This window comes from Dromiciops gliroides, chromosome 5, assembly GCF_019393635.1.
Source record: "Dromiciops gliroides isolate mDroGli1 chromosome 5, mDroGli1.pri, whole genome shotgun sequence".
In the NCBI taxonomy this organism is placed as follows: domain Eukaryota; kingdom Metazoa; phylum Chordata; class Mammalia; order Microbiotheria; family Microbiotheriidae; genus Dromiciops; species Dromiciops gliroides.
The window spans coordinates 43,458,214-43,483,046 of record NC_057865.1 but is presented as its reverse complement, the minus strand read 5'-3'; the positions used below and the strand labels follow the sequence as shown (position 1 = coordinate 43,483,046).

The 24,833-nt window shown below is 39.6% G+C and overlaps 1 pseudogene; it reads left to right on the top strand.

Moving 5' to 3' along the window:
- The window catches only part of LOC122728696, a 42,233-nt pseudogene extending 25,856 nt beyond the window's left edge, over nucleotides 1-16,377 (top strand).
- The last annotated feature ends 8,456 nt before the right edge of the window (nucleotides 16,378-24,833 follow it).

The window sequence follows — 24,833 nt, the reverse complement described above, 5'->3', positions numbered from 1 at the left end:
AGAGTTAGGAAAAGGGCGCGCGGGGGGGGGGGGCGCGGGGCGCGAATGACCGACCCACGGGGTGGGGAGGGCCAGGGCCAGAGCCTGGGAACCTGTGTCTGGGGCTCAGCCAGGGGGTTGGGGGTCTGGTGGGGAGGGGAGGCGAAACGTGGGGCAGGGAGCGAAGAGCGGGGCGTTCTTTGATGGGGAAGGGGTGAGCGGAGCGGGGCGGGAGGAGCTGCTATTCCCCCTCTTTTTATTCTAAGGAGAGAATAAAACTTTCAATATTCTAAGGCTTCTCTTTGCACAAAAAACTTAAGGAAGGGGCTTAAAGTAAGCGACAAGATAAAGCTCCATTTTTCATGGCCGCCCTTGCCTCGACGCTTAATTGTCCCCAGATCCCGGTCTAACCTTCATTTGCTGTCTGGGCCCCTTGAAGTGCGCAGTTGGTGTTCGAAACTTGAGACCCTTTGGGACGAAATTGGCATTTTTTTTTAATTAGAAACTGGAGAAGCCAAATGCCATAGTTATACCTATCCTCATTGGAGAGTCCCTGCCAAAGTGCTAGGCGTTTGGCAGTTGGAACTATGCCAGCAATCCTGCCTTCACTTGCTGGAAAGTGTTGCTCCCATAGCTCAGCATTGGTTAGAGTTCCTGGGTATTCAACAGTGTACCCCTGAAAATGGGTACACTGAAGTGGGATACCAATTCCCTTTTCTTGGTGCTTTGCCTACATCTCCCTGTAGCAGAGGTTTTCTCGAATGGATGTTAACATTAGGTCTTTTTCCTGCTGGGGTTTGTGGGGTGCTCTTGTAGAGTTGGATGGTGTAAGAAAGGGGGTGCTTATAAAAATCTGGGTTCTGGTGGAACCTCTGGGGGAAATGTATTATATCATGGACAGTATAGCCATCCTCATGATCAAACTCTAGTTCCTCAGGGGTCACCTTGGTCACCAGGAAAGATTTTGTCTAACTTTGGGGGCAAACAGGAATAGCTCATCTGCCTGGGTCATTATCATCATCTAAATGTGGAATTGAATTTTTCTTAGATTTATGAGTAGATGGTCTGACTTTATAGTCCAAGCCCTGTGTTGATGTCAGACTGTGAGTCAGGCTGGATTAACAAGCTCAAGTAAATGTGATTTATTTTCCTTGGCTTGTTGAATGGCACTTGTCCAGGCTGAAGTTGCCATTGGGTTAGTATCATTGGAACTTTTCATAGGCTAGTTGACTTTTTAATTTGTCTAATAATTCCTGTTAGGCCCTTATCACCCCTTTTTGCTGTTGGACATGAATGTCACATTTGTGCTTGTTACAATGATTTCTTCCACTTCCTTTACCAAACCCACTTGTCTAATCTCAAGCAATTCCTTTCTGTTGTAATGGACGGCTCAGCCTGGTGAGCAGCTTCTCTAAGGGCTTGGGTACTGGTCTTCCAGATTAATCCCTATGAGTGTGTTGCTGTGGACAGTGGCCAATCCTATAGCAATGGCAGACAATTAAGGATATGGCCCATGTTCAAGCTGGTTAACCCCAGCAAGGCTTAAATATAGGAGTATAAGGTGCTTAGATCCCATGGGTGGGCACTCCCTTGACTGCTCTTCTAAATGATAATTCACCAGCAAGAGCTTGACCCTTTGATAATGAGTGTAATTCAACACTGTTTTGAAAAATAAATTCAAGTACAGTTTTTATAGTGAGAAACCCTGCAAAGTGCTGTCAACCTGAAAATTAATAAAACAGTATAAAGGGGCAGCTAGGTGGCGCAGTGGATAGAGCACCGGCCCTGGAGTCAGGAGTACCTGAGTTCAAATGCAGCCTCAGACACTTAACACTTACTAGCTGTGTGACCCTGGGCAAGTCATTTAACCCCAATTGCCTCACTAAAAAAATATAAATAAATAAATAAAAATAAAACAGTATAAAAAAATTAAGGTCTTTAATGTGGCAGAGGAGTTATAACTCATGATACTGCCATAGCAAGCTTGGGGTACCCAAAGGGTAAAACTGAAAATAGTTTACATAGAGTACAAAAAGCCAAATAGGATCTACAAAGTCATCAGAGGCTGGAATTGACAAATTTTGGTCAGCCCGAAGTGATTCATTGGTCTGGGGAACAACACTAAAAGAAGTCAGTTCTCAGGTAATTGTGTTATCACTTCCTCTTGGAGAAGAGGAATTCTGAAATTCCATCTCTGACCAAAAAGAAGCACTGAGTCAGATATCTTGCTGAAGTTTACAAAAGGGGCGATTTTATATATATTTACCAAGTTTTAAAAAGTTTGGTAATGGGAATAAATATAGAAATACCAACGAGTGTACATTCAGTAGCTGCTACTGGGACATAGGTTGCAAAAAGCTTTAAATTAATGTAAGTTGGGGCAAGAACACAGGATTCTCAGCTAACATCCAGTGTCTTAGGAAAGTGGTCCACCCCTGCTGTTGTCTTCTGCTTTTTACAGGTCAGGCAGAATTTGGCATCACTGGTAAATGGGCTGGACTGTCCATTGGGGATTGGAGCCTTCTTCAGATGTGATAGGTGTATCCAGCTGGCAATTCTCTTCAGTTTTTGCAGCAGAGGGGTTGGTCAGAAGGATTTGATAGGGACTTGGGCACACTTGGGCAGCAGGGAATCCTTGCTTTAGTGCCTTTTTTTAGTAGACCCAATCTCTAGGTTCCAGCTGTAGGGTTAAGTTAAGTTAAGGTTGAATCTCTAGAAAATGACAGAGATAAGATAGTTAAGGTGTTGAAGAGTTTGGGTGACCTTGGTGGTAAGGGAGTCTCTGGAGGGAGAAAAGAGGGAAATGGGACACTGGGTGACAGTTTCAAAAGGTGAAAGAATATTTACCAAAAAGAGGTTGTCCTAAGTTTCAAAAGAACGAGGGGAAAGGCTTTTGGCCAGGGCAGACCCAAATCATCCATAAATTTGCCAAGTTGAACCTTAATGATTCCATTGATACGTTCTACCAGAGCAGAGGATTGAGGGTGGTAACCACAGTGTGAATGTTGAATTGGGAGATAATGGAACCAGTAAAATGAGCGTGCCCCTGTCACTGAATTTCCTTAGGAATTCCCCAGGTAGAGAAACTCCTTTCTAATAAGAATGTAGCTACCACAATGGCTTGCCTGCAAGGAAAAGCCTCTACCCAATGGGAAAACATGCAAACCATAACAAATACAAACTCCTAACTGGAAGAGCTGAACAAAAATCAATCTGCCAGACTTGAAAAGGGGAGTGGGAGGAGAGAGGTCTTGGGGGCAGATTTCACATTTTAGATAAATGTCATGTGCAGCTCATCTCATTTTTCTCTACCAATATTTGTGTCTCAAACTAAGCAGCCTGTCAGGGCTCCAGTGACTTAAAAAGTGAAAATATTTCATCATAAGCCAACACAGAGTCAGGGAGGAAAAGTGGATAGGTTGAGTGCCCTACAGTTGGAATTAGTTATATTAGGTTTGGATTGTACAGCTGATCTCAAATCCTGCAAGACAGAGCCTATTGGCTGCTACCAGATGTCCTAAAAACTTGAGAACAAGATATTTTATGGCCTTTTAAAAATCATTTGTCATTGGTACATAAAATAGTGATTAAAGTTAATCTCAGTAGCCATCTTGATTTAGAACTACAATATGCTTTTAGCACCATCTTTTTTTACATTTTCCTTAAAAATTAAATGTAACAGTAATCATACCTTTCACGGATGCGAGACACTTGGTATGAAAACGCAATTTGCCTAAAAATACCATAATAATAGCAAGACAACATTTAAAAAGTATATGAATGGTATGGAGGTTTGTAATCCTGGCAATGAAACAAAATAAATAAAGGGAAGGAAGAAAGTTAAGACATAAATGTGCTTTAACAAAAGACCAGATAGTAATAAAACCAGTTCCAGCTGACTATCCTATTATGAAATAAAACTATTATTGAACAAAACTTACTCAAATGCCTAACAGTGAAAAGGTATCAAATATACAAAGCCATTATAATATTTGAATGTTAGGAGCAAGAAAACTTGAAATAACCTGTGAAGCTTACAAAAAAAAAAAGACTTTGTTTTTAACTGCCACACCATTATTAAAGCATGTAATACTTCAATAGTATGTGATTGGTCTGAGTTTTAGATGAAAAAACAAAGAGTTTTTGAAAAAAAAACAACTCACCAAGAAGCCAAATTATTTTCCCCAGAGTCACATTCATTATGTCTGGGGAGTATCCCAGAGGGGAAACTTGAACCCAGGTGTTCCTGACTTTGAGATCACTTTTTGTGAATTCACAGTAAACATTGTAAATATCTATTGTGTTATGGGGTTGGGACATTTCAAGGAATTTGGGACTATTAAAGTTTAAACTGGCCAGCTAAACTAAAGGACAGACACACCTTGAGAAGTAAGGTGATAAGTCTATTAGGTGTGGCTGCTGCCTGGTCAGTGCCAGGGGACAGAGATAACTCCAGATGTCATAACAAACATCCCTCACTGGACTTATTCCAACCCGCCCCCAATAAGGGCTCAGGTGATCACCTTGTCTATCACCTATAAAAGCTTTTGCCTTTCTCCTGTTTGAGGAGATAGGTATCTCAGAGAATCATCTCTGAACCATCTCCCCTTGAGAGAAGTCCTTGCCTTCTCTCTTGGTCTCCTTTCTCTAGTGGCTAACGAAAAGATTTTAAAAATTCGAATAGGATTTGTGTACAAAAGGGTTGTAATTCTTTAAAGAGGAATACCTAAGGACCCCAAACCACCAATTTCCCTGTGACATTGCATTTCTAAACAAGCAATTTCAATTACTTGACATTAGTCTTTTAACAGTTGAATCCATAACTTAAAACACATAGTTAGTAAGTGTCAGACACTTGACACTTACTAGCTACATGATCCTGGGCAACTCACTTAGCCCTTATTGTCCCACAAAAAAAAAAAATGCTAAAAAAAAAATAATTTATTGTGGGGTGATTAATTTTGGGATTTAAGATTAAAGAGAACTTATCAGTTACCATGAAACCGAAAAAATTTGCAATGAAAAAAATTTAAACTTTTTAAATGAGGGAAAATATTTACAGCAAAAAAAATTTTTTAAATGATGGCAATACCTGGTGGTCCCCAATGGTTAAATTTTCAAACAATATGAACAATTTGCAAAAGGAAACATTATCTTGAAAAATGCTCAGGTTCATTAAGAAAGCTGTAACTACACGCATAAAATTGGCAAAAAAAATTTTTTTAAACCTATTGGGGTGTTATTGAGGAAGGAGTAAAACCAGTTGCTTAGTGGAATTTGACAATCATTTTAACATTATGGTAGTATGCTATTTTTTTGTTTTTATTTTTTAATCATACTTTTTGGCCCAATAATCTTCATTCAGGATGTACTCTGAAGTGTTATCAAAAACTATTAGCCAAAAGATTCTTACAGCAGCATTGGATACAATTGAGAAAAGAAACCTACATGTCTCAACCATGGGAGAAAAATAAGTTTTGAACATTTGTTTTGATAAGATTTCTGGTTCCAAATTTTTCTCCCTCCCTCACTTTTCCTCCCTCCTCCCCAAGACAGCAAGCAATCTGATAAAGGTTATATATGTACAATCACATTAAAAATATTTCTGCCTTAGTCATGTTGTGAAAGAAGAATCAGAACAAAAGGGAAAAACTTCAAAAAACAAAAACAAAAAAAGTAGAAATAGTATGGTTCAATATGCATGTAGATTCCGTGGTTCTTTTTTCTGGATATGGAGAGCATTTTCCATCATGAGTCCTTTGAAATGATCTTGGACCATCATATTGCTGAGAAGAGTTAAGTCTATCTCAGTTGATCATCACACAATGTTGTTGATACTGTGTACAATATTCTCCTGATTCTGCTCATCTTACCCAGCATCAGTTCATGTAAGTCCTTCCAGGTTTCTCTGAAATCTGCCTGTTCATTGTTTCTAACAGCACAATAGTATTCCATTACATCCATATACCATAACTTGTTAAGCCATTCCCCAATTAATAGGCATCCCCTCAATTTCCAATTCTTTGCCACCACAAAAAGAACAGCTATAAATATGTTTGTACATGTGGTCCTTTTCCCTAACAAAGGCTCTTAATGGAAGAATTCAGTATCTGGAGAAATTGAGATACTGTCATATACTGAAATTAAGCAGCATGTTGGTCTTGTCATTTGCCCATGTTAAGTTCATTGCTCATTTACATGCGAATAACCTATTTGAGAGATTCTCGTGAAAATAAATCTGAATAATTATCTGTAGGGAGTATATTCCTTTGATAACATATTAAATTTTTAGAATTTAGGAATAATTGTGGATGAATTTTAATTTACTGCTAACAGCAGGTACCTTGGGGAACACAGAAGGGGGAAATGAAAATACAGGGTCTCTGGAATGTAACAGGTGGAACTCACAAGGGTCTGTATTTTAACTGAAATTTCTTTTAATTTTATTACTAATATTTTGAGGTAATCGATTTCCATTCAATGAGTGTAAAGTCCACTCTACACCTGCAAGCATTTCACATCTAAAATAACAGAAGCTGTAAATGTTTTAAAAGGTTCTGATATAACTTTCTAGTGCTAAAAGTAAATTAGGTAAGATGAAGGAAAATTAGAAATGAAACTTGTCCCTAAAGTTATGTGAGCTATAATGAATCAGCTTAATTCTATTTCATGGATATGGAGGTATAAGGGAATTTAGGAATGTTCTGATCCAACCTGCTTATTTTGTCAGTGAGGAAGAGGATATGACTTGCTAAAAGGTCATATATGATAACAAATATAATTCCAGGTTATGTGACGCTATAGGCAAAAAAACAAAACAAAACTTTTTTCTTTTTTCAAGGAAACTATTCTACATTTTAGTAGTTTTATAACTTATTAATACAAGGAGGAGGTAGACCTCTAAATAAGAGAGGAGCTGGCCATTTAAGTGGTGCAGATTGTTTCAGACTAAGTGTTTTCCGGAACTGTTTACAAGGTTGTCTTGGTGCCATATAAATAGCATTTTTTATTGTAAAAAAAAAAACACCTTACTTATCCAAGTATTTTTCTCTGATTCTTTCTCCACGTTTTAGCCAGGGTAGCGAAAGTATTTTTATCCCTGCACTGTCCCCTTTAACATAGATATATGCCTTGCCATTGGGCAGCGAGGTGGCACAGTGGATAGAGTGTTGGGTTCTAGATTCAGGAAGACATCTTCCTGAGTTCAAATCTGGTCTCAGACACTTAGTAGCTGTATGACTGGGCAAATCATTTAACTTTGTTTACCTTGGTTTCTTCATCTGTAAAATGAGCTAGAGAAAGAAATGGCAAACCACTCTAGTATCTTTGCCCAGAAAACCCAAATGGGGTCATGAAGAGTTGGACACAACTGGACAACAAATGTCTTGCCTTGGAACAATGGATGTGTTACTAACAGCTGTGTATAAAATGATTTTTAAAAATCAAACATATCACTAAGGAAGGTCAACATTTAAAGGAATGTTGTAGTCAATCTATTTGTAAAATGTATAATCACCTTCAGGATCTGGAGTCTAAAAAACCAAGATGCCCCTGGATATGAGATAGGCTCACTGTTTTAAAATTAAAAGTTGAATTTGTAAACATGTAAGGCAGCTTGAACAGTCTGATCTATGATTCTTGTTAACTGAAAAAAAAAAAGTTTTGGCTTTTACTCTAGTACTCTCATTAGTTGTCATGAATACTTGATAATCCCTGGTGTGGAGGCCACAGAATAATATGGTTAGAGCTTTGTGGGAAATTAGTCATGGTATCCAGTCCATCATAGAAGACCAAGCTTGATTTTGTTCAGCTCAACACAGGCTTAGGCTCTTAACATATCAGAGTAGCCTTCTGTATTTCTGGTCCACAAGTCCATTCCTTAAAAGTGATTTATTCCTTTGCTACACTTTCTGTCTACTCAATGTAATTTTTGTTCACTAGTTCAAAGCAGTTCCTGCGGGGCTATGAGGGCAAAGATTTAGACCTCTAAGTCTGATGTTCCTGTTTCCTTCTCTCCCCCCACCCCCACCACCTTATTTTAAAGGTGAGGAACTTAACTCAGAAAGATTAAGTGACTTCCCCAAGGTCACAAGTATAAAGTGGCCAACCCAGGTTCTGTGACTTCAAATCCTGGCATTATTATTCATTATTATGTAATTTCCACGAATGTATTACTCGTCAAGCATTGGTACTGGTTTTACATGGAAGTAATGGATCCAAGAGTCTTTCTCTCCGATTTCTATGTCAGTTGGAGTTGTCGACAATACCTGGACTTTGAACTCAACTCGAGACCACCTACAAGTCCAGTGAACCAATGGATTTGGATGATGCCTACCAATAAACTTGAAGCAGTGTGTAAGGACCGCCTCCGCTCTGGACCTATAAAAAGCTTCCACACTCAGTTTGAAGGGAGTTGATGGTTGAAGCAGGCTCGTGGTGGAGGACTTGAGGAAGAACCAGACCAGGCTGGAACTCTAGGCTAGATAGGCCTTTTATTAACTCCACGTGTTCTTTTTTTTTTTTTTCTAATACCTAGTATACTTTAATAAATGCTTAATGCCCAAAGACTGGTGCTAAAGCTTCTAATTTAAGGTGACCACACATTAGATTTTTTAGACATCACAATTAGATTTTAAACATCACAGCGAAAATGGCCTTTTCTGTGAATAAATAGGCATACCTGGTGGTAGAAACACCAGGGGAGAGGCGGCTTTCCCTCCTAAGTCATCCAGACCTCATTGACCTTTTTATCCTTGAATTTCTTTTTCCACTTCTCTACTTCAGACTTATCATAAGTAAGAGAAATGGAAACATCATCAGAACATGAGAGGTCAAATACTACGTGTTCAGGGCTTCTAAAGCAGCAAGCTTAGTAGCAGCATTAGCTCGTGTATTCCTTTTTGAGACAGGGTCACTTTTTCCTGTGTGAGCAGGATAATGAACAATAACTAGAGCAGAAGGAACCTTCAAGGCAGATAGAAGATCCTTAATAAATTCTCCATTAGCAATGACTTTGCCATCAGAGGTTAAAAATCTCTGCATCCATATCATTCCTACAGCATGGCAGACCCTAAATACATATCTGGAATCAGTGTAAACAGTAGCACTTTTTCCTCTGGCAAGAGAACAGGCTTGTGTGAGAGCCAGAAGTTCAGCAGCCTGTGCACTAAGATGTGAAGGCCGAGAAGCTGCCCAGGTAGTATCATAATCAGAAACTATAGCAGCACCAGTATAATGGATACCCTCATGCATAAAAGAGGATCCGTCAGTATGGAAAATAAAATCAGGGTTTTCTAATGGTGTGTCAAAAAGATCATCACGAGGTTTCTCAGCTATGTCAACTAGGGAGGTAGAGTCATGCAAAGGCTCCTCTGAGAGTGGCAGGTCAGGGAACAGTGTTGCTGGGTTAAGGACTGTACAATGCTTTAAAGTGATTCTCTCATTTCCTAGCACGGTTACTTCATACCTAGTGAGCCTTTGATCTGAAAAGACCTGTGTCCTATGATGTAGTAAGAGAGCCTCAACTTCATGAGGGCACTGTACGATTAGAGGGTTACCTAAGACCAGATCAAAGGCTTTTTCTACCAAAAGAACAATGGCAGCCATTGACTTTAGGCAGGGTGGTGCTCCAGCAGCTACAGAGTCAAGTTGAGTAGAATAATAAGCTATTGGGGGCTGGACAGGTCCTAATTTTTGAGTCAGGACCCCAGAGGCTACTCCTCTCTGTTTATGTACAAAAAGAGTAAAAGACTTACTGTAGTCTGGGAGTCCTAGTGCAGGTGCTGATAACAAGGTCCGTTTTAATTCTGATATAGCTGAAAGATGCTGGGAATCCAGCTGTAAAGGTTCTGGGACAGAAGTTTTTGTTAGAGATATAAGAGGCTTAGTAATTTCACCAAAAGAGGGTATCCATTGTCTACAATAACCAGCTGCTCCCAGAATAGCTCTTAGCTGCTTCTTAGTAGAGGGAGCAGAAAGTTGTTGAATAGTCTGGACACACTAGGGGAGATAGATTGTGTGCCAGCAGCAAAACAAAACCCAAATATTCCACCTGAGGTAGACACCACTGTACCTTTGACTTAGAGAGCTTGTGGCCTCTTTTGTGCAGCTCTAGTAACAAATGGTGGTTGTCTTCCTGGCAAGTCTCAGCATTAGGTGCAGCCAGGAGTAAGTCATCTACATATTGGACTAAAGTAGAACCTTTAAAGGTAATGGAGGTGGGGCAGCTAGATGGCGCAGTGGATAGAGCACCGGCCCTGGAGTCAGGAGGACCTGAGTTCAAATCCGGACTCAGACGCTTAACACTTACTAGCTGTGTGACCCTGGGCAAGTCACTTAACCCCAATTGCCTCACTAAAAAAAAAAAAAAAAAAAGGTAATGGAGGCTAAATCCTGTTGCAAAATTTGAGAGAATAGTGTGGGACTGTCAACAAACCTATGTGGGAGTCTGCTCCAAGTCCACCGTGTATTTTTCCAGGGGAAGCCAAACAAGTATTGGGAATCTTGATGTACTGGTATCAAAAAGAAAGTGGAACAGGGATCTACCATGTGAAGCATGTTGTCTTACATGGGATTGAGGAAACGATAGTAGCAGGGTTGGGCACTACTGGATGTCTAGGTATAACATGAGATTTAATTGCTCACGGATCTTGTACAAAATGATAAACAGGTTTGCCATCTGGCCCAGGCTTGGGCTTCTTAACTGGCAAAATGGGAGCAATACACAGGGAATGATGGTATGAGACAATGATACCTTGGTTTGTCAAAGCCTCAAGTACAGGTGCAATTCCCTCATTGGCTTCCCTAGATAAGGTCTATTGTGGAATTAATGGTGCTGGACCATCTTTGGTATTAATGGTAACAGGCACAGCAGATGTAAGGAGACCTACATCAGAAGAGGAAAAAGCCCACAGGGACTCAGGAATATCAGAAGGGATTTCAATGTATCCCTCACTGTTTCCTGAGTGTCTGAGATAAAAATTGGCAGCAAGTGTACAGTATCCTCTGGCAATTCCACCTGGAGAACAAGATATGGTTGCTCCAAGTTTACAAAGGAGGTGACAACCCTAATAGATTTGCAAGAGAGTTAGGCATAAGTAGAAATGAATGTTCTACTGTTGATGGGCCCATAGATACGATGCAAGGGGTTAATTTTGCAGCTGTTTTGAGTGTTCCCTGAGACCCCAACTACATTTAGGGATCCAATAGATGTACCTTTGGGGTCAGGTTTGTTCACTAGGACTGATCTTGAAGCTTCTGTATCTAATAATCATAATAAGTATACCCAACCCTAAGGGTTACATGGGGTTCATTCTGGGGAGGTGAATGGACTGGCACAAGATCTTGGGGTCTGGGAAGGCAAAGTCTTCAGATTCCACCGTCCTTTCCCCTCCCCTATACCATAAGTCCTCTCTGTCTATTGGAAAGGATCTATTACTGTTTTGATTCTGCCTCTCTGTACCTCTCTGAGAGGATCTATAATTGTTTTGATTCTGCCTAATAGGCAGAAGAGGAGTTTCTAAATTCACCAGTCATCTTTGCCTAATCCTACAGTACTGCAATGTGTATCCCTGTCAATTGCAGTAATAACAAAATCTAGGGGGTTGATCACAATTCTCAACTGCCTGACTTTGCTGCCTTGTGGTTTCCTGTAATGGAGCTAAAATGCCCTGTCCCTTTGTTCCTTCTCATTTCCTTCATAAATATATGTTGCTATTTCTTTAATTCTGTCATTACTCAGGGCATTCCAACCCGGACGCTGCCTTTCAAAATATTTCTGTATTTCTGGAAGAGGATTGGTGCACAAAATGGTTAGAATATAAAGTGTGCATCTCCAGAATCTAATGGGTCTAATGCGGTATATTATTTGGCATTCTTACACAGTTATCAAAATCTATTAGGTCTCTCATTAGGTTCATGAACTGTATCTATCTTGCTAGCACAGGATTCCATTGCCTTCAACAATGTTTCCCTTGCTTCCTGCAACTTATCAAAATGCTCAGGGATATTGGGGTCCCAGTTAGGGTCTTCTAAAGGCCATCAAATAGTAACTTTTCCTGATGTTTCTAAGGAGTTCACAGCAGTAATTATATCAGCTCTTTCCCCAGGGGATAATATTGTTTCCATGAGATCAGTAACACCACTCCAAGTGGGCTGATATCTTCTGAAAATTGCTCTAAACTGGTTGATAACTGTTGTGGGATCCTCATCAAATTTAGGAATATTTCGTTTCCATGAACTCAGATCTTTGGGCCTAAAGGGTGTGTATTGTCTGGCCCTTACTACAGCACCATTTCAACCATGGGTGAGGATCTCTTGAAGGGGAAGAATTTTGGGGTTCTCTCCTCTAAAGGTAAATTTTCCCTTTTTTGTGGTTAGCATAGAGGGAGAGGGAATAAGAGTTGTGTCCTCTAAAGGTGAATTTTCTCTTCTCTTTTGTGTGTGTGTGTGTGTGTGTGTATGTGTGTGTATGTGTGTGTTGGGTCATTTGGCATTTTAGCCTGAGAAACAGGCTTGCATTCAAACTCAGGCTTGGATTCCCCTTCTCTTATAACCCCTTGGGTCAGCTCCTCACTCATTATATTCCAGAGATCACAATAAGTTAAATCTTTGGGGGAATTAAAGTGCAAGATTAATTGCAAATTTCCCAATGTTAGGCAATCAAAAGATCCATTCTCTGGCCACTGGTTCTCTAATAAGGTAAAATATTTTTCATGCTACTTAAAACACAGTTTGATAAGATTTGGGTTTTTTCATACCTGGCTGAATCAGTAGGTTACCCGAATCCCATGCTGCGAGTATCCTTTCTAGGGGAGACCCCTGTATTATATAGTAGGTTTTGGTATATCTAGTTCCCCTGGTATTTTTAGTCACCTCATTGTAATTCAAAAATTTCCTCACTATAACACAAAGGAAAGTAAAAATAAAAATAGGAGTAGAATATTTAAATTCAAAGGGACGAAGTGTAAACATGATCTTAACCTCCATTTCTCTGATTAACCAGACTAAAGTACTTAGGAGTTTAAAGAGATCCAATTTGAAAATTTAAAGGGACAGGCATATGGAGATAGGAGAAAATTTCTTACCCAATGTGAAGATCAGAAGATTTGAGGGGTTCAGCACCCCACTTTGTGGTCACCAACTGTGACGTTTAAAATCTAATGTGTGGTCCCCTTTGTTTTGTCCCCAGTGTGGGGAAAGCCAGCTAGGATTTACTTATAAAGTAGAAGCTTCAGCAACAATTTAGGCATTAAGCATTTATTAAAATATTTTAGCGATTAGCAAGGAGAGAACATGTGGAGTTCAGAAAAATAGGAAACCTGTCTACCCTGGAGGAGAGATCCAAGAGTTCAGTCTAGCCTCCTCTTTCTGCCACCAACAACTGGTTCCAGCAAAAAAAAAAAAAAGAGAAGGAGCAAGAGTGAATAGCACTTCCTATATTCCCCGCCCCTCCCAAGGTGTGGTCCTTCAAGCTGATTCAAGCTAATTGGTTGGTCCATTGATTGACATGACTTGAAGGTGGTCCTTGACTAGAACATGCTGAGGTCAGAGTTCAAATCCTCTGGCAGGAACAAAGAACTTCCTGACACTGGGTTGACCTTCAGCTAAGAACTTACTGATGTCAGGTTGACCTTCAGCCAGACTCTCAGCAGGGGGCCCCTGGTAATAATTTTCTCACACCAGTCTTATTAAAAACTTATCCTCCTTTATATACTCTATGATCCATTTGACAATGGCTTGCTTTCTTCTGTTCCTCACGCAAACATTCCATCTTCTGGACTGCATTTGCACTACTGCCCCCCAGTCCTGGAATTCTCTCTTTCTCTAACTTCATTTAAGACTCAACCAAAATTTCATCTTAAGAAGCTTTTCCCCATACCCTTTAATGCTAGTAGTGCCTTCACTCTGAACTAATTTATCATGTATAGATCTCATGTGTACATAGTCATTGGCAAGTTGTCCCTCTTCACACACACGCCCATGTTGGATTGTGAGCTCCTTGAGGGCAGAGACAATTTGTCTACCCAGAGCTTAGCATTGTTCCTGGCATATAATATATAGTTAAGTGCATAATAAATGCTTCTTGATTTTACTAAATTTAAAGTCACTGTGCTATCATCTACTTAAATATGTGGCATTTGAAGTTCCTCCAATCTCAGGAAAGCTGCTTGTATTTAATCTAAGAGTTGGGTAAAGGGTATCCTAAGTTGCCCAAACCAGAAAACGGTCCTACCTACTCAGCTGGTGACACCAGCTTCCTAGTTTATACCATTTTATGGTGTATCCAGGCAATAAAGTTTATCTCAGCACTCGGGAACCTGAATGGTGGTGAGGATTTTTTAAAATAAATTTTAATTTCCATCAACTAGTACAAGTATTCAAATACATAAACAAGAACAAATTAAAATAACAAAACCAAAAGGTCTTGTAAATGATTGTTTATGTTAACTAGTAAACTGTTATGGTTTTAAAAAATTGTTTATTAATAGAATCCTTATGCCAGAGGCAATCCCTAAGAGGGTCCCAATTATGCTTTAGGGGACTTTTTATTTTTGCCTTGCAATCCCCATGCAGATGGCCTGGGAACATCAGTATCTACTAGCTTTATTTACAAACACATAGGTTCTCAGGCCCAAAACAAAATTTTATTTAAAATAGTGTCTGAGCCCATAGAAAGTAGCACCCCTTCCCATGGTAAGCAGTTCTTCCCTGGAGACCTCCTGCACAGTCTCCATGGATTAAAGTACTGCCTTAGGTGAAACTCCAGGCATGTTGTCAGGATTGGATTTTTCCATCTCAGTGTTTTTCTCCATGCGTTCAATGGTGGATCCCTGTCTATACAACCTCTTCATCTTCTAATCCATATAGCTCTTAAACAGCTTTCTATAGATGGTGGTTCTTCTGTCCTACCATCTTTCCAATCCATAGAAGCAGTTTTCCAATGCTTGATTTTGGCTTTGCTGCTTTTCAGTTCAACTCTTGCTGCATATGGTACCCATCACCCATCTATCTCCTCAGCTCTACTAAGGTCATGACACCAATCTCCTTCCTCATGTGTTCAGTCCATTAACGGGCCCTGTTTGGGACAAGTTTCCAAGGGTGGTAACTCCCCACCCCCCAAAAAAGCCACACGTGCTTCGGTTAGTCTTAACCCTTCTTTTGTTTGGTGTTCCTACAAACTGAGCCTCATGTGGTAGATTTAATTGAGTAGGAGGCCGCTAGCTGGTGACATGGATAGAGCACTGGACCTGGAGTCAAAAGAAAACTGAGTACAAAGGCAGCCTCGAGTACTTAATAGTTGTCTGACTCTAGGCAAGTCACTTAACTTGGCCTGCCTCAGTTTCCTCATCTATAAAATGGGGATAGTAATAAAACCCAACCCCCAGGGTTGATGTAAAGATAAAATTAGATCATTCTAAAGCACTATGCAAACCTTCAAATGTTCTATCAATGCTAGCTCTTAAAATGGGAAGATGGATGAAGTTATGGGAACTTTTTCAATTATAATTCAAGTGAATCTGTCTCCAACCCCCATAGAGATATAAAAAGGATTTGGGGACAACTACCCTTATTTCTAAATTGCTGTTCATCCTGTTACTTAAATCATCTACATATTTAATCTCATCCTGAACTTTAGGATAATCTAGAGGCACATTTGAATATTTCCTCATTAATAAAATATTGGCATATCTCTGAAATCAAGGTATAAATGGGTGGGGTCTGGGGTTGGCCATACATAATTATAAATCTACTTGACTCAGTCTCTTATTCTCCTGAGCTCTAGAATAATCCAAGGATATGTTTGCATAATTTATTTCTCATCTGTAAACTGTAATCTTTTCTCATTAATTGGCTTGAGCTCCCATGCTACTATATTTTATATTAACAAACTGGGGGAAAACTTTCTCCTTTAATAATTATTTCAGCCTTCTCTCTTTTCCTTTGGCATGGACGGTGGAAGCATGGGTAAGTGCTGTCTGTGGTCTTTGCACAGCTAGAAAGCTCTGCAGCCACAGAAGACACCAAAAGTGGCATGACAAACAATACAAGAAAGCTTATTTGGGCATGGCCTTGAAAGCCAACCCATTTGGAGGAGCATCTCATGCAAAAGGGATTGTCTTGGAGAAAGTTGGTGTTGAAGCCAAGATGCCCAATTATGCCATCAGGAAGTGTATGAGGGTCCAGCTGATTAAGAAGAGCAAAAAAATCACCGCCTTTGTTCCCAGTGATGGTTTCTTGAACTTTATTGAGTAAAACAATGAAGTTTTGGTTGCTGGATTTGGTCGAAAAGGTCATGTTTTTGGTGATAATCCTGGAGTCCTCTTCAAGGTTGTGAAAGTTGCAAACATTTCTCTTCTGGCCTTATACAAAGGCAAGAAGGAAAGACCAAGATCATAAAAATTGTATGGTGTCTTTGTCATAGTAAACAATTTTCATGTAAAAAATAATTATTTCAAAATCTTATTTCTCTATAAGTATAAAAATACTTGAAACTATACAGTTTATCAGCAACTAAAGCAAAGACATAGATTTGCAACATTTCAGCTTTGAAATATAGTCTCTGTCACCTAAGTCCTTGATACAACATAACTGAAACTTTACTTAAAATGTGCAGATTCATTCCTGTGCTATTTGAATTTTATCTGGCTTAAATAATAGTTATTTACTTAAAAAATATAAAATAATTCATGTAAAAACCAAGGCATCACCTTCTATCCTTTGTTAGGTAACTTCAGTTGAGCCACATTTTCATTTTCTATCCCATTTCTTAAATCCTATATGTCAACTATTTATTTACATGTGGATTTTAGCAGTTTTATATCAAACCCAAATTACCATCCTGCTTTCTTTGAACAGAAATAGTTGTTGGTGGTGGGGGGTTGTTTTATTTCTGTGCACTAAACTGCTCCATGTGAAACAACAGTATCCTAAAAGGACAGTGACTTCTAACAGGAAACAGTGTTTCCAAAATAAATAATTTGCTAGCTTCCTGTAAGCCCTTCACGGAATCTTCTTTGTCAGGTGTCTTTATAATCCATTACTTCTTTATAATCTTATCATGTGATAGTTCTGATGAGAAATACTTTTTCTTCTCCACAGAATCCTTATAGAGCCTCATGGGTCTTAAATAAAAAAGTATTTCTCGGGGTAGCTAGGTGGCTCAGTGGATAAAGCACTGGCCCTGGATTCAGAAGGACCTGAATTCATATCCAGCCTCAGACATGTGACACTAACTGTGTCACCCTGGGCAACTCACTTAACCCTCATTGCCCTGTAAAACCAAAAAAAAAAAAAAAAAAAGTATTTTTCTCTGACTCCATAGGGAGAAGCAATTTATAGTCAGGCATTTCACAACTATCTCCTAAACTGCTTTTCTCAACATTCTATTTGGCTCTTAAAGTGATAGTAATATCTATAATCTCATAGGCATTCAACAGTTTATCTCAATCAGCTAAGCTAGATAGAGCCCAGTTCATTGAATAACTTCTGTCCTAATAGTATAGTCAATCAGAATCTCTACTATAACTCTCTTGAATCTCCTCTGTGAATAAATAAATAGTATTGTTAGTGAATATAAAATTAACTAATAATAAAATAGAGAAAATTATCTCAACTGTAAAAATGATAGTGACCAGAAGTGTCCTCAACTCCAACTGTAGATTACTTCACTTTAGTGAGGCCCCACTACCACCTTTTGGTTCATTTATAATAACAAATAGTCTCTGCCAGAATCTTCTTAATTCTGTAAGGGCCAAATTCAGTATGGGGCGAGTTAATTGGGTGGCTCGCCATAATATTGGGGTTCAGAAAATAATGGGGGACCTCTAGGTCCAGATTTTCCCCTTGTCCAAATTGCCTCTTTTTCCGTTATGTCTCCCAGACTAATAAAAAAGGAGATTAACAGCCTCTTTTCCACAAATAAAACAGGTTTTATTAATGGTAACAAAATTTACAACCCAAGTGGAGTTAATAAAGCCAGGTACAATGAGAAAGGGGATAGAGATAGTTAGAATCTAAATATCTAAGGGTAAAAAGGCCCGCAGGCACCTCAAATAAGCTCTGCCCCCTCAGCTACTCAAAACAGCTTGGGTCTGGCAAAAACTAACTCAAACACTAAACTTATTTCCAGCTCATCTGGCTTAACGAGCCAGCCTCACTGGAAGGAACACAAACTCACCACCACCAGGAATCTGCAATTCTAAGGAGAATCAGCTTTGCAGTGTCTCCTGGTGAGGTCCAAAGGTCAAAAAACCCACCACCTTCTCTCTCTCTCCACCTTCCTCCCCTGTCCCTCTCCAAGTACTCCCTCTCCCCCTTCCTGCCTCTCTCACAGGAAGGGTGGTTCTATAGCCAGGCTGAGTCTCCAATTGGTTTAACATACCCCCTGGGCTGTCACCATTACAATTTGGCCAGGCCCATGTGGGCATGGGGGAGCTCCTAGGTGGGAGTTAGGTATTTTAGTTTTGATACTTTGACTGAATAAATGCTCTTTGTGTTGTTTGTTCTACAGTCTCTTAAAGTACACACCCATCTTCTCTTAGGCTTTTAAAGCTTGCATCTTTCCAGTCTGACCATGATGAAGCAAAGATGGGGTTATAAAATCTCCAAATCACAATTAATTCCTTACAATTCTCTGTGTGTCTCAATTATTTTCTCCTAGACAAAATAGGAAAACATGGTCTTCATTGATGAAGCCTCATAGAATGGCAATTGAACTCCTGCCCTTCTAGTTTCTCTATTCTATGATTTTAGTCTCTATAGTGCAGGCTTTTGTTAAACAGGTCACATAGCAATCTTTTTCCAACAGTTCAACTTTTCTCACTGATTCCTCACATAGACTCCTGCCATCACAGTTCACTGTTCTCCAAGGTTCTCTCCTTTTTAAAGGTAGAGTAACAATATACATAGTCTCTGTGGAAGGAAGGGGCCATTGAACTAGGTGTTACATTTATCCACATAGGCAAAATTTTTCAGCCCCTGAAGAATCATTCTAGGTTCATCAAATTCACATGAACATAAAGCAAGGCAGAGTTCAACTTAAAGAGGCTGCTTTCATGGATAAGTATCTAAGATGGACAGAATATAATACATGTTTTGTTGTAATATGTTTGTAGAACTCATTGAGGATGTAGCCACCTCCATGTTCTCTGGGTTAGTGAGTTCCCTGCAACCTGCTCTTATACTGCAGGTCTGGGGTCCCAGAGAGTCACCACCATGCAACTACAACTAGAACTCTCTCAGAGTCCTAGCGGGTAATACTATTGGAGGTGGGGAGGGGGCCAAATGCATTCCTATTACTTGGCCACTCTGGTTCCTGAGTCCTACTAGTGAGCCTTCCATGAACATAAACTCAGTCACCATAATGCCATTAACTCTTAAATATGAAAGATTCATTTAAGAAAAAGGCAAAAGCATGAGTAATCAATTAATAGATCATAGCTATATCCCTGTAAATTTGGGTCACACTCTACCACCAACATATACACAGTGTGTCCAGTGTCAGTTAGGGAGAGTGGGCACATATTTAGGGAAATCTAGTGGGGAGGTGCATGTGAATTCTAAAGAAAACTCATTTGTTTAGGGCAGCTCACAACCTTGGACTGAGACGTCAATATCCTTGGTGCCTTCAAAAATAATCTGCCCAAAATAAAGCCATTTCTTTAGCTAATTCCTACTTTTGTGTCCCCCACTGCCCTACTGAAGGGCAAATCCACTGCTGCTATTGCTCTGATGAAGTACTTTTAAAAGGCTTTACAAATCACAATCACCACTTTTAAGTGATTATGGCAGTTGACAGTCAAGTCACAATTGAGCTTTACCTCTTAACTTTTACGGAAAACCTGCAGGAGTAAGGAGGGATGTATTCCTGTCTTGCAACTTCCCTATGTGACACCCACAAATTACACTATCCACATACTATATCTCTGTGGTTTCCATCCTTTTAAAGAAGCCTTTCAGGATGTATTGGACAATGTGAGAGGACACCAATTTGTGGTATAGTCCAAGGACCTCTGCATAGTTTGCCACCACTTGGTCAAGAGCCACTTACTTGGAAGTCAGTTGTAGTGAACCTGGTTTTTATTGACTTGTTGTTTTTTTTTTTTGTTTGGTTGTTTTTACTGTCTATAAGGGACAATTAGCCCAGAAAGTGGGGCAAAACTCATTAGTGGCACCTTGACCAGGGGAATACTGCATCTTTGGGGATGAGCATGATTTATCTATCCTAAAATTCTGTCAATAATTCTGCCTCCAGTCTATTTCTTGTCCTGTGTCTCTGGCCTCCATATCTCAGGGATCATTTAGGGCTTAATTCCCTTTGCGAATAAACTTCCCAAGGCCTGGAGGCATTTGTTACCCACCTGCATTGTAACCCATTTTCCCTGAAGTCAGGGTCTAAGTGATCTATCTGCTAGGGATTCAATTCAAGGCTCCATAGTGGTGACCACACCAAACCACTATCCCTATCTTATCAAAGGAGCTCTTTCTCCTAGGTTCTTCTTATAGGGTAGCAGTTAAAGATCAGTGCAGTAGAATGGAAACTCATAACTCTTTATAAAAGCTCTGGACTTCTCTGGCCTTGAGTTCAATCTTCAAGGTTTTTCCTTAATATTCTTAAAAATTAAGAAGCCACTGCCCCACTTCCTCAGTGGTTCTGCTAGAAATCTCTGCATTTGAATCATATGGTCAAGAAAATTTTGTTCTGTAGTGGTGCTCACCTTGCTAAAGGATCTATGCAGTAACTTCAAACAAATTAGCAAAAATGAGCATTTGGGGCACTTTGGGCAAGCTTTAGGCCTCAGAACTCCACCACGCTGGGGGAAAGGACTTTGAGGCCTGTTCTAGCCAAGTGACTTTGGACAGTTATTGAGTTTTTGAAAAATATCTGACAAATAAAACAGTTTTGAAAGTCATAAATCATGAAAAAAGTTAAAATCAGATTTCTGCTCAGTCAAATATAGAACAACTGCATCTTGCAGTTTTAACAATGTTGAAACTAGGCCCTCTTGAGAGCCACCTTACTTCTGCATGTAGTAATAAACTTTTGTGATCAGAGTCCATGTCTGCAAAGGTTTGAAAACAAATGATTGTTAAGGGCACAGATTTTAATGAAGTTAATGATGTTGATATTATTGCTAAGTACATCATCTAACTATGGTGATTTTTTTTGGCAACCAGTGCTTGCTGATGGATCATGCAGTGAGTAAAAGTGATTTGTTCATTTCACTGGTTTTAACTTTTGCTACAAATCCAACATTCTTGCCCATCATTGCTCTAGTACTGTCTGTGCAAACTCCAATGCAATTTTTACACTTTAAACCTTCATTTGTGAAAAATTCATTGACTTTAAGATATATATCTTCCCTTTTTGTGCAGCCTTTCAAAGGGCAAGAAAATAATTTCTCATGTATGCTTCCTTCACAAACATATTTTACATAAAATAAGAACTGTGCCATCTTAGAAACATCAGTTATTTCATCTAACTGAACTGTGAATTTTGGGCTACCCTTAAGCCTCATAATAAGCTGCTGAAATTGGTTGTTACTAATTTCAGAAATTCCTTTGGAAACCATATTGTTCCTGTCTACTCCACTTAGTGTGTTAATCACAAAGCTCAGATTTACCCCATTCACTTTGTAGTTCTGTGCCTTTTTCCTTCAGAAGGTCCCTGTTTGAAATAGAAAAGTCTTAGCTTGGTGATGAATACCTTGGCACTCTCCTTTGCTTTTCCACCCACTGTTGCTGACTTGGTCCTGCTGCCCCTACTGAGACTGAGAAACTTTTCCTCTTGATCAGTACACGATGCTGCTCAAATCTACTGTTCTTTCTCTCTGTTTCATCAGTCTGTCCAATTTGGAGAAAGCCTTCTAGGGGGTCTTCAGATGAAATCTCAGGAGTCAACATGCCTCTGGGCTAGTTAACACTTTTTCAGCTCTTTTGTTAGGTGCATGGTTCCACTCAGGGACACTTAGTGGCACCTTCTTTTCCCTACTCCCCATTTACTCCTTCCAATCTATAGGGCCACTTTCTTAGTCGAATTAGGGTAACTAAATTCCATTCACCTCTTTCCCACCTCAGAATGTGCACCCCATACATTAGCATCCTTCTCCTGAGGCTTTTTGAGGTGTGGGGGGGAATATTCATTTTCCTTTCCAGCTCTAGTCACCATGTTTCTACTCTTGCCACTGTCTTCCCTCTTCATAGCTCAAGCTAAGAAATTACCTTGAGAACTCAGAGAAGCCTCAAGAAAGCACTAGAAACACAGGAAGAGGAATGGGGCAAAACTCAAGTCCTTGATGGAGGAGAATTAGATTTAGCACTAGACCAGAGCTTAAGAGATAATCTAGTACAACTCCTTTGTTTTACAGATGAGGACACAGGCCCAGAGAGTCAAAATAATTGGCCCAAGGTTACACAGGTAATAACCACAAAACTTTGACTCCAAAGTTAATGCTCCATTGAAAAAGAAACATTTTTCTATTTCTTTTTGTTGTTGTTCATCTCTTTCCCTTCTTTCCAATGATATTCAAAGTAGGAAAGAGTACCTCTAGACAAAATACCAACTCATTCACTCTAAGGAAATTTTGGCATATTGGATTTTGTTTGAGGAAGTCCAGTCTGGGAGGGGAGGAATTTTTTGTTCTACAAAGCTTATTAAGTAGAGAAGTCTCAATCTTCTGGAATGGGTCCAGTCCCTGTGCCTTTGAAGCACAAGCTTCTCTTCTTCCAGAAATGTCTTAAGACACTTAGTTTCCCCAGTTAAAAAAAAAAAAAAACCACCTGGCCTCCAGTTTTTCTCCTGGTGTTTGTTTTTTGAGAGATAGTCCCCACCCCACTTTCATCCCATCTGTTTTGTCTGTCCCACCATCCTTGATGCACAACCAAAAGATGGTCAAGGCTGTCAGATTTTAAAAGTTTCTGGGAACGTAAACTTTTAAATTGCTGAAACAATTCCCCTCATAACCACTACCTTCCTTTTCCTGAAAAGTCTGATTTTCACCTGGCTGATTTTCTTGGTCTTGGCTTCTGTTCTTTCATGGTGGTGTGTGCTAAAGTTGCCTCAGCAGTGAAAACAGGAGCTTCTAACCATAACCTTGCCAAAGTTTGGACAGCCTGTGTATTACAGTCCTCAGGTGTTCTCCAAGTGTCTATACTCTAACTCCAAATAAATGTTATATAATAATAACCTCCTTGTCTATATCATGGTACATGCATCTAACAGTTAAGTATTACAGCTCAAATAAAACAAGTGTACAGCAGAATGTGGTTAAAGGCTCCTTTAATTCATTCTTTCGAGGATGGGCATTCTCCTTAATGTGGCAGAGAAGTGTACTGAAGTGAAGTTTCACACAGGTATTTATACCTACTCCTAATGCACAAAGGATCCCTCCCTCTTTTCCTCATTGGTGAAGATACTCAGAGTTCACAATCTTCTCTATGCATCACTACCTAATTTTAACCATTCATATTTCAGCATTTCCATTCACCTATTTACATACAGTATTGGCCAATCACATCTCACCAAATACAATGCTAGGTATTATCATATTTGGGGGCAATATTATAGTATCCAATTGTGTTTTAACAATCTCAGTTAATGCATATAACATTAACCAATACTTTATTCTTTCTGTAATACTTTCAAGAAATGAAGCCTAAGTCAGGACCTTGAAACTTAACTTACTTCCTGTTGACACGGCTCTGAGAAGAGTCCAAATATGGAATTTTCTCTAAAGTATGGATACTTCTCATGGTTCCAAAATAGTCCCAAGACATTTGTTCAAGATCTAGTTAATTGAATAGTGACATGGCTTTTTGCATTCACTCACTTTCTACAGAATTTTGTTCCATTCACCTTCTTAATCTCTTGAACATATTCTCAGCTCACAATGATAGGTGTTGCTGAAGATTTCAACATTTGCATCCTTGGGATTCTGGTGCTAAGTGGCTGGACCAGATGTATTCAGAGAAATGAGTATTTGCTTCTGCCTACCAGTAGTCTATCTTGTGACCACAAGTATCTAGCATTCATATACAGAGGTGCTGTCATAGCCTAAATATAACTGTGTGTCCTCTTGAAATTAAGACCATTATCTCATCTGCTGGAAGCAAACCCTTTTCTTGCTTGGTAGTTTTAGTGCTATTCAACTCTTCATGACCCCAAATCTTCATAATTTGGGGTTTTCTCGGCAAGCATAGTATAGTGGTTTGCATTTCCTTCTCTAGTTGAAGCAAACAGGGTTAATTAACTCACCCCAGGTCATACAGCTAGTAAGTGTCTGAGGCCAGATTTGAACTCAGGAAGATGAGTCTTCCTGACCCCAGGCCTTGTTTTCTTATCTACTGAGCCACCTAGCTGCCCTTGTGAAAATGGGCTTGTTCAGCACAACAGATGTGATTTTGTGGTATTCAGGAATCAACCAAGTGAGAGAGGCCCCAATTCCTCCTCGTGGATGGGATTTTTTTTATGCCCTTACATGACCACGAAGCTGCTTGAGAGCAGGGATTTTTGTCTCTTTTTGTATCCCCAGCATTTAGCACAGTGCCTGGAACATAATATGTGCTTAATACATGTTTATTGATTAATTGCTCAAGGAAGGCAAAGGAGAGCTTTGTGGCCTTTAAGAGAAAACGAATTCCCACAAGGGATGGGGGAGAGATGTGGGGGGTAGGAGGTGGAATAGGGAACCTTGAAAACAATACTTGTTCTGTCTTTTCAGTCAAAAATGGTTTTGTAGTTGTTAGAAACTGGGCTAACAGCTCGAATAGTGTTGCCCAGCTCAAGTGTTGCTAGCAGCTCACAGCTCAAAGACTCCAAGCAGGCAGCAGAGGGTGGGTGAAGGTATCTTTATTCA